Genomic DNA, 16,212 nt, shown 5'->3' on the forward strand with positions numbered 1-16,212 from the left:
ATGATCAATGTACATTTGTAAATAGTATAAACATACTATGCACATTGATCATGTACACATGTGCTGCAGTGTGATCCAGCCGATGTATGAAGGCAGCAGTGAGTGACAGGTAGCAGACACTGACAAAGTTTTTTTAGCAGCCCTTTTTTAATTTATAAAAAGTGTGGGGTAGTGTTGGGTGTAGGGTAGGGTGTATAAAAAGAAGCAAATTAATGAATTGCTTGAGATTATTCATTTGCATGGAAAATGCAAGATAAATTTGCATTTTCAATACACACAGTGAAAATTCAAATTTATCTGTGCATTTTCCATGCAAAGTAATATTCTCAAGCAATTTTAAAGCCAAAGTAAACGCCACTTTTTTTTTAATGATCGGCAAGTATGCTGTGCATATAGTATTGTTCTTTCATGTTTTTTATACAATAAATACGTTTTGTGCAGTGTGCATAAGAATCTTCTCCTGTTCTTTTTTAAACTATAGTACGGCCCCCCGACAGTCTGAGGGACCGTGAACCGGCCCCCTGTTTAAAAAGTTTGAGGACCCCTGCATTAGATAATAGGGGACCACTGACTAATCTAATACTAGCTAATGTTAACTTTATGTGCCTAGTGTATAGCTCTCTCATAGTGGAAGCATATAAAAAATCTGTTCAGAGCAATAGTAATAAATCAAATTATGGTACCTATAGGGTAACTAAAATATTCCAATAAAAGCAGTGATTGTCACTATATAAATTCTGATTATTCTTACATATAAATTTGATGTTACAAAAGTGGTAATCAGATTTGAAAAAGTAAGCTTCATTATGGATGTGGCAAACATCATTGGGAAAAGATTCATTTTAATTCTGCTTTAACACTTCCAGTTTTAATACTCAGTTTTGTACTTTGTACCTTTATGGCAGCAATACATACAGGTAACAATTCCTGTTACCTGTATGTATTGGCAGTTCCTCTTTTTTATCTGATAATTTAGCAGCTTGCCTGGATTTTAGGTTTATCTTGGAATGTGTGCCCTTAAACACTACTTCTCTCTTACATCTAATCCTTAACACTTTTTAGGTCTTTTTTAGCCATTAGCTAATTTATTTTAGTAAAAATATTAAGGGTTGTTTGCTACGGCTATGCTCAGACCTCAGAGAACCTTACCAGTCATTAGGTTGCCTGCACCCCTGCACTGGCTCTTTAAAAACCGGCCTTTTATATTTTATATTTAATATTTTATTATAGGCGGTAACAGGCAGTACTAAACCACCACTCCTATTAATTTTCTGTAGGCTGCCGCATGTAAGTTCCTAAATGTAGTGATCCACCTAAAAAGGCAGTTAGGGGCAGTGAGGAGGCACAAACTGCACTGCAACCTCACCGCTAGCCTAAAAAGCTGGGAATTTTTACCCAAACAATATTTAAATATTCAAAAAATGTTCAAAAAGTTTTTGTTCATTTTGAATGCTTAATCATGTGCAAATGTTTTTAAATGCTTGGATAATCAATGTGAATACTTACGCAAGATTTAGGGTAAAGTTTCTCAACTACTATAAACATAGGTCTGTTTTATTAAATGTAGATTTCAGACAATAAAGCAACAATGCAACAAAGGCAGTGAATATATTTTATTCTGCAAAAGAAATTCAACAAATATATTTCAGAGAAATTAATTTGCATAGCTTGCATGACCCTTTGCATAGCAAGGCGTTTCTTAAATCCATTCAATTTTAATATTCTTTTTTAAGATTCTCAGCAGCTGCACATGTTTTTATGCAGTTTTAGTTGTATTTTATGTGGTCAATGACAGTTACACATCTGATAATTTGTATTACACTTCTTTTTTTTTTTCTTGTACTGTCTTTTTGCTGTTTTATCTCAATGTGGATACTGTATTCCCATTTCGCGCAATAGTAGGTGCCAGCATCTTCATCTGTTAACATCTTAATAGTCAGTGTATATTCTCCTGATTTCTGTATTCCAAGAAACTTATTCTTGGAAACTCCGTTATCATAAACAGTTCCACTGCTGCCTAGTGTCACATAAAGAATTCTCTTCAGTTCTCCATTTTCCTTCTGTACATACCAGTGAACAATGCTGCTTGTCTGGACACGACATTTAATGTGAGCTATTGATTGTACATCTCCAGGCATAGTAACAGACATCTGATTTTGTTCTATAATCACTGCCTGTATATCTGAAAAAATAAAATAAATGATTAAAAAATTAAAAAAAGGATTTATTGGCTTTACTGAAATTCTAGGAATAAATTCTAAATTTGTCTGTATGATTTTCCAGATGAAATTTATAGAGTTGCTGTGTTTTTTTATTTTACATCAATATAGTTGGAATTACAAATAAAAATACAGTGTAATAAAAACATATTTCCTGACATACTTGGAGACATGAAAGTAATGGTTAAAAAGCACAAATACAGCATTGCTGTATATAGTCAGAAAATGACTGATAAATTCAGTAGAGGATATTAGGCTTTCAATTTCTTTTACAAGCAGTTTAATATACCACATCCTGTTTTAAAGTTCAATTAGCATAAAATACCTAAATGACTCATCACTCAGAGCATACTTTTTCACTGTTCACCAACAATAAAAAGTACAAATAAATATACAAAACAAATACATTTGTAATAGGTATTCTTATTAAAGTAACTTTCCACAACAGTGCACTATAACTTGTTCAGATAGCTCTGTCCCTGCATCCCTCACATCATTAGTTTTCCTGTTCTGGCAACATTCAGAATGCAGCCAGTGTGTGAGGGAGGAAAGGGGGGATAATATTAATAATTCTGGAATGGACTAATAGCCATTGTGATTAAGGGTTATAGGCTATGCATTTTGGCCATGTATGGGCTACAAAACTATACTGTTAGATTTTGTTTGCATTACCTTTCAGATTATTTTTTTTACAAACTTCTACACCTATTTTCCTGGCTAATATTCAGAGTGTTATATTGGGGCTTCCAAAGGAGTAACAATGTTTATAAAGATGGGGTTGTAGTTATCTTCAAATACATAAAAAAAAAATTCTAAAGTAGATCTAAACTACCTAGAATTGAGTAGATAAAGACTGTTTACTTTTCATAATTGTTTACATCACATTGCTGCTGATCTCCTCCACCTATATGTACCTATGCACTCCAGCCTTTCCTGTATATCATTGATCTGACTTCCTGATTGTGACAACAATATGTATGCAATGTGTTCAGTACAGCCATTGTTGTCTCCACCTGGAATACTAGTTACAAGCTGACGTGGCAGGGAAACAATAAGGAGGCAGTTGTCACCAAGCAGTGGTCACTAACCTTTTGGTCCTCACAGACCACTAAAATCATGAAATACGGACCGGGAATGCACAGGGATCTGTGTGTCACTCAAAGGGGAAGAAACTTCAAACAAAAGTTGTGTTCACAACCTGTGCTACTGTCCCCCCAGGATGTTTAGCAAGCAGGTCTGAGCCTGCGATGGGAGAGTGGACGGGTTGTGTCCATACCGCTAACCAAAAATAATTACCACAGCTAGAACCCTAATTGCAGGATCACCATGTATCTCATGTGATTTTGCAGTTTGCAGTCTGTGTATACCTGTATGCAGTGTCCATGTATAAATAGTGTGCAATAATGTGTATGCAGTGTGTATATGGGGGTATCGCTGTGTTCCAATAAAAATAGGGCAGGGGTGAAATGAATCATTCAGGTGGGGGTGCTGTGCACTGGGCTAGATATAAATCTGAACCCTCCAAGTAGCATGTTACTTGCTTCTGACTCCTCCATTTAGTATATTTCATACAATTACCCAATATATGCTACAGACTTGTGTACATGATAAACTCATCACCCATAGCTGAGAAGGCTCTGTTAGGAGCTTTTCTGTCCAGCAATCTGGTCCCATTGCAGTATCAAACACTGTTTATTCTGTCATTTGTCATTTGCAGCAGCAAGGAGAAATAGGAAATAGCAGCAGCCCCTGTTTCCCTTTAGCTGTGCAGCCTGAAATGTACTTTATTGGCATCCCCAGTGCACACTCTGAGGCTGTGCACAGCTGAAGGGGATTTTAGAGGCAGATTAATTTCTCGTCTGTAATTGGCGGGGAGATATTATAGCCTCTCTGCTCCCATTCACCAGTGCCTGTTGTAGTGTTAAGCTGAGCTGACTTGCTGCTGGTGTGTGAACCTCTCTGATTTACTGTTGCTGACCTTGTCTGTTTCTGACCCTGTAAGTTTATGCTGCCTGGACCGACCTTTTGCCTGTGACCCCAACTCTGCTTTTGTTTTTACCTTGTGTACCTCATCTGATGGACGAATTACCTGTGAATGACCTCTGCTTGAATCTGCTTGAATCTTGGTACCTGCATTATCTGTAGGCTCCTGGTTCTCTGCCAGCCCTTCCCCAGACACCAACCCTTGTGCCCCGGGGGCAACCGTGTGCTGAGAAATGCAACCAGTCTCCTGAGGCTGAGCAGGGGCTTGCTATAGCTGAAGAGTGTGGCATTAGATTGGGGGACTGGTGTCTGGGGAGTACTGTTGCTAGACCAAGGCCTTACAGGGTCCACTGTTCACCATCAATACTTTGAGTGCTCAAAACTTTTTAAAATCCTGACAAAGCCCCCGGAGGGGAGCATCCAAAGTTTTGCTGGAAGCCCATTGATTTCTTGTTATGCCTTTGATGGAGCTGCTCCTGTCCATGCCACCCAAGTTTAACACCTCACATACTTCTGACAAGTATCCCCCGAAGTTACATGTTTCACCTGCCACATCTATTCCTGATTGCTCACCTTACCTGCTGCTGAGATTTATCTCTTTTTTATGTTGCAAGCCTCTCCTGCCAGTGCCATTCATCCCTTCCCTGGTTGGTTGGCTAAAGTAAGCATATCTTTACCACATTCCATGAGACCATAACAACCTACCGTGTTTCCCCGATTTTAGGACATCCCCATCCCCAAGTAAGCCACCCCCGATTTTTAAAAAAATAAATAAAATAAGACACTCACCCGTTTCTAAGACAGCTCCAGATATCTGATCCTGCGTGTGTGTCCTTTATGCTGGCTGCAGCGTGTGTGTCTTTGATGCTGGCTGCAGGGCGTGTCTATTCCTGAGCCAAACTGAAAGTAAAAAGCCTGCACACGTGCCCCCGCGATTCTGAACAAGGAATTTCAACAATAAATGTGTACTGTAGTCTTCTTCATGGAAAAATAAGACATCCCCTGAAAATAAGACCCAGGGCATATTTTGGCATTTCAAAAAATATAAGAGAGTGCCTTTTAATCGGGGAAACAGGGTATCAGATGTTCTTCCTTTATGACTTCAATAGTGTTTGGATTTGTCCTTAACTCCAATGTCAAGATGTGTTCAGCTGAACATACTCAAACCAGAGACATATTTCAGCAACAAACACTACTTGCTATCAGCCTTAGAGAATAATGCTATTGTAATATTGTCTGTGTTAACGTGACATAATATTTTGAATACAAATAGAAAATGTGTCAATTTTGGAAAAAGCTTTGTGAATCTCATAGAAAAACATTTATACACAGACCTCAAAGGGTATTTTGTTCAGCAAATAAAATTTATTGAGATGCCCAGTGGCTGTCTTGTTTTTAATAGCTGGCTCGTACTCCAGGTGATCAATGATTTCTATACATCTAGTAAACTGTATTACACTAATCTTTTTTGTACAGACTTCTTGTTGTTTTATATCAGTGTGAATCCCATACCAGTGTGCACAATAGTAGGTACCAGTATCTTCATCTGTTACTTTCTTAATGGTCAGAGTAAAATCATCAGATTTCCAAGCAGCTAGAAACTTATTCTGGTTGGCACCAGGGTGGTAAAATACTCTTTGATTATTTCGGTCCATATAGAGAATACCTTCCAGTTGTCCATTTTTCTTCTGTACATACCAGTGAACATAAATGAATGTCTGGACACGGCATGTAATGTGGACTTGTGACTGTCCATTTCCAAGCATGGTAGCCGATATCTTAGTGTGTTCTATAGTCACATCTGCCTGTGTATCTGCACAAAAAATTAATAAGTGATTAATACAAAGCAATATATTTCAGTGAATGTAATTGTGCTCTAATATGTGAATATAGGAATTCTGTTATTTTAGCAAAATGTTAGAAGAAAGTTGGATAATATTGAAATAAATATTTCAAAACTCACTTGATGCCAAAAAAGTAAGGATAAAAAAGCACAAATACAGCATTGCTACAACTAGTCTGAAAGATGACTGATGTATATAGGAAAGCAGATTATTCTTTCAATGTATTGTACAAGCAGCACTATGACACCACATCCTGTTTTAGGATATCACCCTTTAATTAGTATGAATAGCTTTTCAAACCAGAATATCATAGATTTACACCTTGTTTTCATAGCTACAATTTTCGATAGCTAGTCAAATATTACTGAAATTTTGTCATGTATTCCAGTGTTTTTACCAAGGATCCACCCAAGTTTTACACAAAATTTAAACATTTTTCACATATGTAAATATTGTCTGTAAAACTTTTGGTAAATCTTGCTGGAAAATATTTATGAATAAACTCCATGGTCTTTTCATAAATTTTCACACCTTACGTCATGTTCTTGGACTTTAACATAAGCTTTCAGTTATTAGATTAAGATGACTGAGTTATCCACATCGATAAAAATGCTGGGGTGTATTCTTGACTAGGGTCAAGTTTAGGGTAGGGCAAATTTGGCAAATGTCCGATTAACAAAATGTCAGGGTGTTCAGGGAGCAGGAATGCTGTACATTTGAGCCCCTCATTCACATTTTTGCCCAGGGCTCTATTTAGTCTAAAACTGTGGTTGGGACCACCTCCTAGGGGCTCATAGAGAAGTAATACAATCTTTTATGTGTTTTGCCTGATTTATTATCCCGGAGCTTCTCTGCTATCCTTTATGCAGCTCAGGTTGGGTTATACTTCATATAAAACATAAAAATATTCACGCTTATAATAATAGGTAGGTATCTGATAATGATACAATCCAAATAAAAGAGTAAATACTGAAGTTATATTACCAAACACAAAATTCACAAAACAATTACCTCAAATAAAATGTTTATAAAGAACATAAATGTATTTATTTAATATAGATAATAATAGGAAAAGGCCAGTATTGGGTCAGGGCAGTTTTATTCAAATGAAGGCAGGGCCAGGGTCACCAAAAAAAAACAAAAATGAGAAAATACTTTATGGTAATCATATTGATAAAGATTTAATAGAAACAACAGCATTTATAAAAGTTCATAGAAGATATAGCCCTGATTTGTGGATGCTACATGATATAAATTTTAGGATTTATTTTCATTTAGCACATCGAGAACTAGGAAAAAAAATGTTAAGATCCGATCGAATCAGATATAGCCCTGAATAATGGATGCTACATTATATGAATGTTTGGATTTATTTTCACCTGGTAAATAGTGAGAATGTCAACCATACCAATCATTTTTTTATTAGAATATATTACAATATAATACAAGGGGCTAAAGATGGGATAAGAAAACCCCTGTCCTGCGTGTTTTTCCTTAATACAGCCAGCCATCTTACAGGTACTTTATACATTTTTTTGAGAAATCCATCAGTAAAAATTGTAATTTATTTTGCCTTAACACCTAGGGAAGCTGGAGCCATTGGCTAAAGGGAATACCTGGAGCTGGCTGCTTTTGTATTTCACAGGTAGCAATCCCAAGCCACAGAGTAAATAATGTTTTCGGGATCACTGGGCAGATTCTACTTTCTACACAAATGCAACCGTTTCTGCTTAGGTCCTTTACATATGTAAATCCTTAGAAATGGAGATTAAACATTGCTTCTTTTCTTCCTTGAATCTTTTCTGTAGGTTAATACATTTGTTGGATAATGCAACTGGTAAAAATATTAAATATATGAAAATCAAACCAGGAGATAATACCAAAGTTTTTTCCTAACATTACCAAGCTATAAGACAGTGGTCATTGGTTCTGCATTGTTGTGTTCAGAACTTTTTTTATTTATGGTTTTTAATATAGGGCCCCATGTTTGTGTTCACAAACACTTTATTGATTTATGACAATCTATGTGAAATATGAAATACAACATTTTTATGCAGATGAACAGATAAATATTAGGGGTTTCTACCAGAGGAACTCCTTTAAAAAAATGAACACAAGTGTTTATATTTTAAAGCTCCTCCAAACATTTTGTGTGTATCTGGGAAAAAATAGATTGACTGAACCCAAAAAGTTCAAAGCAAGAAACCAAATCATTGTTTTAGGTACAAGATCTTTGTAGTGTCTAAGAAATATCTATCTATATTCTGATATTGAGGAAGAATAGTGCAGTAAAGCACAATACCACAAAATAACTGTTGTTCAGTGATGTTGCTGATTACCTTCAAATGGCAAATCTTGTTTGATGCTATTTTCACTTGTTTCTTAAAAACCTAATTTTGGTAAGATTCCAGATAAATACACTGCTAAATGCTATAAATGTTTGAGGCACTGAATATAAGACAAGGCTATAAACACATACTACAGAATGCAAAAACCTAATAGTCTCTATGCACTAAAACCAAAGTATTAAAAGACAGCTGCACACAAAAGGCATGTATAGTCTTAAACAATAATATGTCCAAATTGTGGCTCTAAAAATTTATGATATAGCAACAAAATAATATTACACAAAATAATAATAATAAAAAAAAACAAATGTCCGTGGATAGTTCAACATAAAATGCAGAAAGCCCTTTCAAAAGGTTAAATCTGCCAACACTAGAGGCACTAACAGAATGCTGTGCTCCACTGTCCCCAAGTAGATTATTGCCCATTTTCCAAAAATGGTAAATTCATGGTCATACGAATGTAAAGTTTTACAGGGATCCACACTTGGGATGACCTAACCTCTTGCAGCTCAGTTCAGATGTTTGGGGGCTTCTTCTGGTATACTGTGCAGTACTGTGCATATGCCAGCCTGAATACCTTTGCACATAGTAATCTTGAAACAAAAAACAGTTTCAGTGCTGCTGCTGCAGTGGGAGGAAAACCGAGTAATTGATTTTCACTGCCAGCATCAGGCTACTAACATCATTATCACAATATCATACATAGGAAAGGCACATTAACTTGATTGGAGCTCATAAATTTATTTTTAATGATAGATGGAATATGGAAGCTATTTGAATAACAGACCACCCTGAGATGCTCATAAAGTGTCTTAACAACTACACCACAATCGAACATCTGTACAAAAGGTATTTTAACTGATCCATTTTGTTTCACTGACAACCAGGGTTTTTGGGCAGTTGGCTGGTTAAGGGGTGAACCACAGCAGTGTCCCTTAAAAATGTCTCATCTAAAATTTGCTTAAAATATAGAAAAAAAATAGCATACTTCTGTTAAACCCATGAATCATCCATTGCTCTGATTGCAGCAAATTCAGCTTTAAAGCAGAAGTAAGCCCAAAACAAAAAAAAATACACTTACCTTTAATCCCGCAGATCAGTCTGTCCGTCGAGAGGCTTCTTCCATTAGGTCCCGCATAATCCCCGTATCTGTCTTCAGCCTGGCACAGAGGGAGCACCGGGCGCCAACATCCGCCGTGTTCTTCCTTCTGCGTTACCCGATCTTGCACTGTGCAGGTGTTGTCTACCCTTTCATATAAAGTAAAGTTTGAGTTTTAAGCAAATTATACCAGATCATAACAAATCAAAATTTTCAATTTTCACAAATCATATTTAAAGTAATAGTTTTAACAATTAAAAATGTAAACTATTACAATAAACTTCACTAATAACTTAATCTTGGAATTCTAATCAGCTGATATCTTTTGTGGTTTTTTTTACCTTTGTTGTGGTTTTGTTCATAGATACAATTTTTGAAAGCCAGTTTTGTCTTGCCTATGTAGAATCCTCCACATTGGTATGTTAGTAAATAGATGACCTTGGTTGTGTTACAATTGACATAATGTTTAGGAGTAAAAAGTTTTTTCATTGGGTAGAATAATACATTGTGCTTCCCTGATCCAGGCGCATTGATTACAATGACTACAACTAAAGATACCTTCTATTTCAGGTCTATCTATATTTGATTGTGGTCTGAAATAACTGGATGTGAGATAATCTTTTAACAATACGGCTCACCTGTATACAAAATTAGGCCTCTTGTCAATAAATTGATTAACTGTAGGAACCGTTTTCAAAAATGTCCCAATGTTTCGAACATATTTCTCTTACTACCTCATGTTGTTGGTTGAAGCTTGTAATAAAAAAAAGTTTTTTTGGATTGCAGTAGAAGTTCCTGCCGGTCCAAATTTAGTACTTTGTGGTATGCTCTTTTGAGCACTTTGTTGCTATAGCCTCTTTCTTTAAGACGTGTCTGTAGTTCCTTTGCCTGTCTAATGAATTTTCGCTAGTCAGAGCAAATTCTTTTCAGTCTAAGATACTGGCTGAAGGGTATACTGTTGACCAGTGGGCATGGATGGGCAGTACTGGCATAAGGAATCGTGTTACCAGCTGTGTTTTTTCTGTATAGGGTGGTTGATATCGTTGAGTCTGGGTAAACATTTATCTTAACATCATAGAATAATATGGCTGGTTTTGCTATATTCCATAGTGAACTTTAAGTTATATTGGTTGTTTTGTAAGAATTGCAAGATCATTTCTAGTAAAGGTACTGGACCAGTCCATAGAATCAGAACATCATCAATGTATATTTTCCAACACATGATTTGTTGCAAATAACGCTAAACCTTTGGTATGGGGAATGCTGTTATTTAGCGCTTATACATTTATTGCCACAAGAATGGTGTTCTGTGGTATTTTCATGTTTTTAGTGAACTTTAAAAGTTCCATCATATCTTTTAGATAACTAGAGGTCTCAGAATAGAATCTACAAATTTGCTTGCGTTTGATGCTATTAAATTAATCTCTGATTGTAGGAGTAGATCCAGGTTTGGAATTAAGGTAAGATTAACATTGTTATGAAGCCATGTTAAATGAATATGTGTATTTCTCCCTATGTTCTCTTGATTGTAGGAGCAGTTCCTATATTGGATATAAGGTAAGATTTACATTGTTATGGAGCCATGTTAAATGAATATGTGTATATTTCTCTATGTGCTCTTGATTGTAGGAGCAGTTTCTGGTTTGGATTTAGGGTAAGATTAACATTTTTCATTTGTATTTAATAAATTAGGATTCTGTGCAGATAACTTTCTATGCCAAATATAACCCATGAACCATGTTAAATGAACATGTGTATGTTCTCTTGATTGTAGGAGCAGTTTCTGGTTTGGATTTAAGGTAAGATTAGCATTGTTAGGGAACCATGTTAAATGAATATGTGTATTCCTCTCTAAGTTTTCCTGAATTTAGGAGCAGTTCCTGGTTTTGATTTTAGGTAAGATTAACATTGTTAAGGAGCCATGTTAAATGAATACGAGGGGGTGCTAAGAAGTTTCACAAGCAAGTTTCATGTCGTTGGAGTTATGGCCCGTCATGAAATTTTTTTTCTCCAGGGAAAGTCAGCAAAGGACATTTACACTAAGATGTCACAAACACTGGGGGAGAAGTGTCCTTCCTTTCCTTGGAGAAACAAAAACTTCATGACGGCCCGTAACTCCAACGACGTGAAAGGTGCTTGTGCCTCTGCCATCACAGCTTCTCACTAAAAGAAAAAAACAAAAGAATCGCAAAGACCTGATATTTGCACAGTTACATATTAAGATATTAGGCTGTCATATGCCCCCACGCTCATTTTTCTATTTCATCTGGCACGGGGCAAAGCAAGGAACTTCGCAGGACCCCCTCGTATGTGCATTTCTCTCAAATTCCTCTTTATTGTAGGAGCAGTTTCTGCTTTGGGTTTGGATTTAGGGTAACCATTAGTATGGATCCATGTTAAAGGAATATGTGTATTTCACTATCTGTTCTCTTGATTGTAGGATCCGTTCCTGGTTTGGATTTAAGGTAGGTTTAATATTGTTAAGGCGCCATGTTAAATGACCATATGTACTTCTTTCTATGCTCTCTTGATTGTAGGAGCAGTTCCTGCTTTGGATTTAAGGTAAGATTTACATTGTTTTGGAACCATGTTAAATAAATATGTTTATTTCTTTCAATGTTCTCTTGATTGTAAGAGCAGTTCCTGGGTTAGATTTAAGGTAAGGTTAACATTTTTAAGGAGCCATGTTAAATAAATATGCATAAAAAAAGTGTTTAGTAAATCTGCCTTTTCTTTATCCCCAGGTACCAACCCAGCAACATCCTTTAGGGGCCTACATGCTCAGATCTTCTTGCTAATAATATATTTTAAAAAATGTGGGGGGTTTGCCTTACTTACCTTTGCAATCTGTCTTTCATTTTCAAGTGTTGCACATTTTATCTCCATTTTTCATCTTTTGTTATATTCTTTATAGTTTTCAAACGATGAAGGTGATCCTTCATTTTTATACTTTTGGAATGCCCTTTTCTTGTTCTTTATGGCTTTTTTACCATCAGCTGTGAGCCACATAGGTTTTAATTTTAGCCCCTTAAACTTAGTACCCATTGGAATATATTTTTTAGTGTGCTTTTGTAGAACAGACTTGAAACATTCCAATTTCTGTTCTGTGTTCTTTCAGGACAAAATTTTCTCCCAGTCCAAGTCACAGAGAGCTGCTCTTAATAATAGAAAATTTGCTCTCTTAAAATTAATTGTTTTTATCTTTCCTGTTTTTGCTTCCTGTTTACAGCTTACATTAAATGAATTCATATTATGGCCACTGCTACCCAGATTCTCTTTTATATGCACATTTGTTATAAGCTCTGCATTGTAAGAAAGAACTAGGTCCAGCAGAGTATCATTTCAAGTTGGGGCTTCTATAAACTGTACCAAAAATCTATCTTGTAATAAATGTAGTAAATGTACAAATTTGATCCCTTTTGCTGTTCCTGTAGTGCGATTACTCTAATCAATGCTCGGGTAGTTGAAATCTTTACTACTTTTTGCTGCTTTTTCTATCTGTGCTAGTAGTTGATTTTCTATTTCTGATGAGTTGGGCTGTACTGCAAAGGCCATGGCAGCAGGGAAGGACTTGTAGTCAGTGGATGAGAATAAACACCTTGCAGTCCTTAGAATTTTTTGTAAGTTTATAGGTAAGATAAGTTAGTATAAGAGGTAGACAATTAAAGATTTTCATTATTATAGACAGTTATTATAGACAACATAGGAGCACTTAATGGAAGTGAAACCCCAACAGGTTTCATCAATCTCCCCTCTGTCTAAAGCTTAAAAGAATAGTTTTGTTTGCCTGTGCATCTGAAGTAGGTTATGAATGACTGCAAAACTGTAAAGTCAGATAGCTATTTATGTGCAAACAACAATAATCTTTTCTTTGGGTGTAAATATGTTCTGTAGATATAACTGTTCCTCAAAGAACATATATTAAGGATTGTTTGCTTACTGTGAAATAGGAAAAATGAGCATCTCTTTATACATGGAATAGATTTCTTCAAAGTCATTTGCTAGCAAATGTTTTGAATCCTGGAACAGATCCATTCCAGGTTTGTTGGGTTACCCAGCTTCACTGATGAAAGTGTATCATGTCTAGCCTTGGAGAGCTTTAGTAATTCAGGCCCAATGTAGCACATATAAAAGTACATAACGTTTGTATAAAGATATAGTATAAAGGATCATAAAAAGAAGATTTATATTTTAAGCAATAGCATTATATGTTTGTAGCAAAGAAATATGAAGTAAACCTTCATAAGGTAACTAAAAAAAACACATAAAATTACATTTATTTTATATAAGTTTACTGCATTTACTACGTTCAAATCTTCAAGGTACAAACAAAGAAAACCTCCCTGAATTGTTGAGGCCAGTTTTTTCCTCTACAGGACAATGCTGTTCCAAAGACAGCTGGGCTGTTATGAAATAAATGTGAGAATTTTCTTTGGTTGCTTTTGGGTTTATTTATTTTTTTCTTTTTTTGATAATTATTTTTTTTTCTTGATGGTAAAATAAATCTTTTACATTTTTTTTACATCTTTTTACATTTTTCATACTAAACCATAGGTTGCCAGTTTTTTACTGAACTAAACACTAAAACTATTATTAATAATATTACTACTATACTATTATTATTCTATCCTTTTTTTAAAATCATGTAAAATGTGTTTTAAACTTTTTTTTTTTTTTTTTTTTTTTTTACCCTATTCTAAAAAATGTAAGTGGTAACAGTTTCGTTAAGTGTGTAAGATCAGAAAAGTAAATGCTAAGCATGTCAGTAGTTTTGATTTAAAAAAAAAAGTTGAAAACAAATCAGCCATGTTCTTTTCTTTTTAGATTACATTTTTCAACTAATGCTGGCAGTGAAAATTACTCACTCAGATTTGCTTAGCTAATAATCATTTACAATTTTCACTGCCAGCATTAGACTACTGGCATCATTATTCTAACAAAGGCACTATTACTTCTTTTAAAGAAATTTCTATGTAGACTTTCTAAAATGAAAATTTTAAGTAATTTATACCTTCAGCAACATTATATATTTTCAATTTGAAAGCAATGCTTTTTGCAAACTATTTTTTTTAGATATCCAGTAAAGAGCATCTGGCTAACACTTCTACCTTTGAAGATATTAGTTTCATGGAAAATGAGCGTTTGTGGTTGCAGTAGTTTGCTATGTGCTGATGAGCAAATGTTACCATCAGGTTGCTGTTTCCTGTATTTTGATTGATATCAGCTTGCACCTAATCTAGATATATGGTCACAGATACAGTATTAGCAGTATTTGTGGTCAAACTGACAGTGGAGTTTATATTTGAAATGAAAACTGTTGAGCTACAGTACACAGATTATCATATTCATTGATAATAGTTTAGTACACTTTGCAATGTGCATTTCTTAAGTGTATTTTGTATATTTTTAAACATAATGTTTTGCAGCATGTTTTTACTACATATTAGTGCAATGGGTCACACAAAACTAGGTAATAAAATGCTGTAAGAAAAGGGGTTTTCTGTTATTAAAGTTTAATGGGTAACATGTCAGATAGTAGATTAGGTCAAGGAAAGCCAGGATTCCAGGGCCTCCCTGGCATGTGCAGCTCAGCTTTTTTTGACAGTTCCCAGCTATCAGGCTGGTAAGAGCAGAAAAGACTTTTTTTCAGACAGGACATCAACAGTAATAATCTCTATGATCCTGTATTCTGTAAAATATCCCTGTATCCTGTAAAGTAGGGCTTTATTTCCTCTTTAAGGGTAGTGCATGTATATATATATATATATATATATATATATTTGTTTGTATACGTTGTTGAGTGTATACATGTCAGCGTGAATAAAAGTTTGATGTCATTGGTATATTCTTGTATGCATGGATGTGTATGTTGTTGTTTATTTATTTTTTAATTTACCTTTGCTGAAAAAATACTGAACCTCTGGATAGAAGAAAAAAAGGAAACATCTCTATGTAAGACTAATAAAATTATTATTCTTGTTTTAAAATATTTCTTTGTCCTGACATTCAAAGTGAATTTTGACAACACCAGATGATAATGTTTAATGCTCACTTATAACCCTTGAGCACAATGTTGCTATACAAACATGAAACTAGGGTGAGTTAGCTATTACTTTTTAAAAACCACTAAATACTTGTGATAATTTTTTTTATAGATTTTTCATTTATGTCTACAATTATAAAAGTAAACTGTATAAATGTATTAGCCAAGAACAAAGTATTACAAGTACAAAAAAAAGAGAATTAACCGATACATCTCATATACATTTTACATTTATTTTTAGCAAAGTAAAAACATAATCATTATTAACCAAAATTTATAAAGGAAAAAACTTATAAAGTAAAACTTCACGTGTGTATTTAAAATATTTACTTTTTTAACATTCCAACCCCATTTGCTTACCTTCCAAAGGTATTATGGAGCAATTTGTCTTTTCATAGTCTTGTTCCCAACACTGGCCATATTAAATAAGTTTGCTAACACACAGCAAAGACTTTTATGAAATCCATTCCAGGTTTGCTGGATAAAATATTGTTGTTGTTTTTTTTTTTTGGGGGGGTGTACTTACAACTTTTGGATTTGTATGCTAAATTTTATTCCAAAAATGTGCCTGAAAATAGTAATGTTTTAGTAAATGCTAGTTTATAAAGCACAATATGCAATAACACCAGTCATAAAAAAGAATGCTTTTCCTGTATAGAATGTTTCCAAAGTCGCT

At 34.8% G+C, this 16,212-nt stretch overlaps 1 long non-coding RNA gene across 1 annotated transcript; it reads right to left on the minus strand.

Moving 5' to 3' along the window:
- Positions 1 to 1,599: 1,599 nt before the first annotated feature.
- On the minus strand, positions 1,600 to 2,446 carry LOC140332046 (uncharacterized). The gene is made up of 2 exons (XR_011921032.1): positions 2,383 to 2,446; positions 1,600 to 2,182 (listed from the first exon to the last, which is right to left on the minus strand). It is a non-coding gene; the product is annotated as an uncharacterized lncRNA (long non-coding RNA).
- Between the last annotated feature and the right edge of the window lie 13,766 nt (positions 2,447 to 16,212).

This window comes from Pyxicephalus adspersus, chromosome 5 (assembly GCF_032062135.1).
Source record: "Pyxicephalus adspersus chromosome 5, UCB_Pads_2.0, whole genome shotgun sequence".
Lineage (NCBI taxonomy): Eukaryota > Metazoa > Chordata > Amphibia > Anura > Pyxicephalidae > Pyxicephalus > Pyxicephalus adspersus.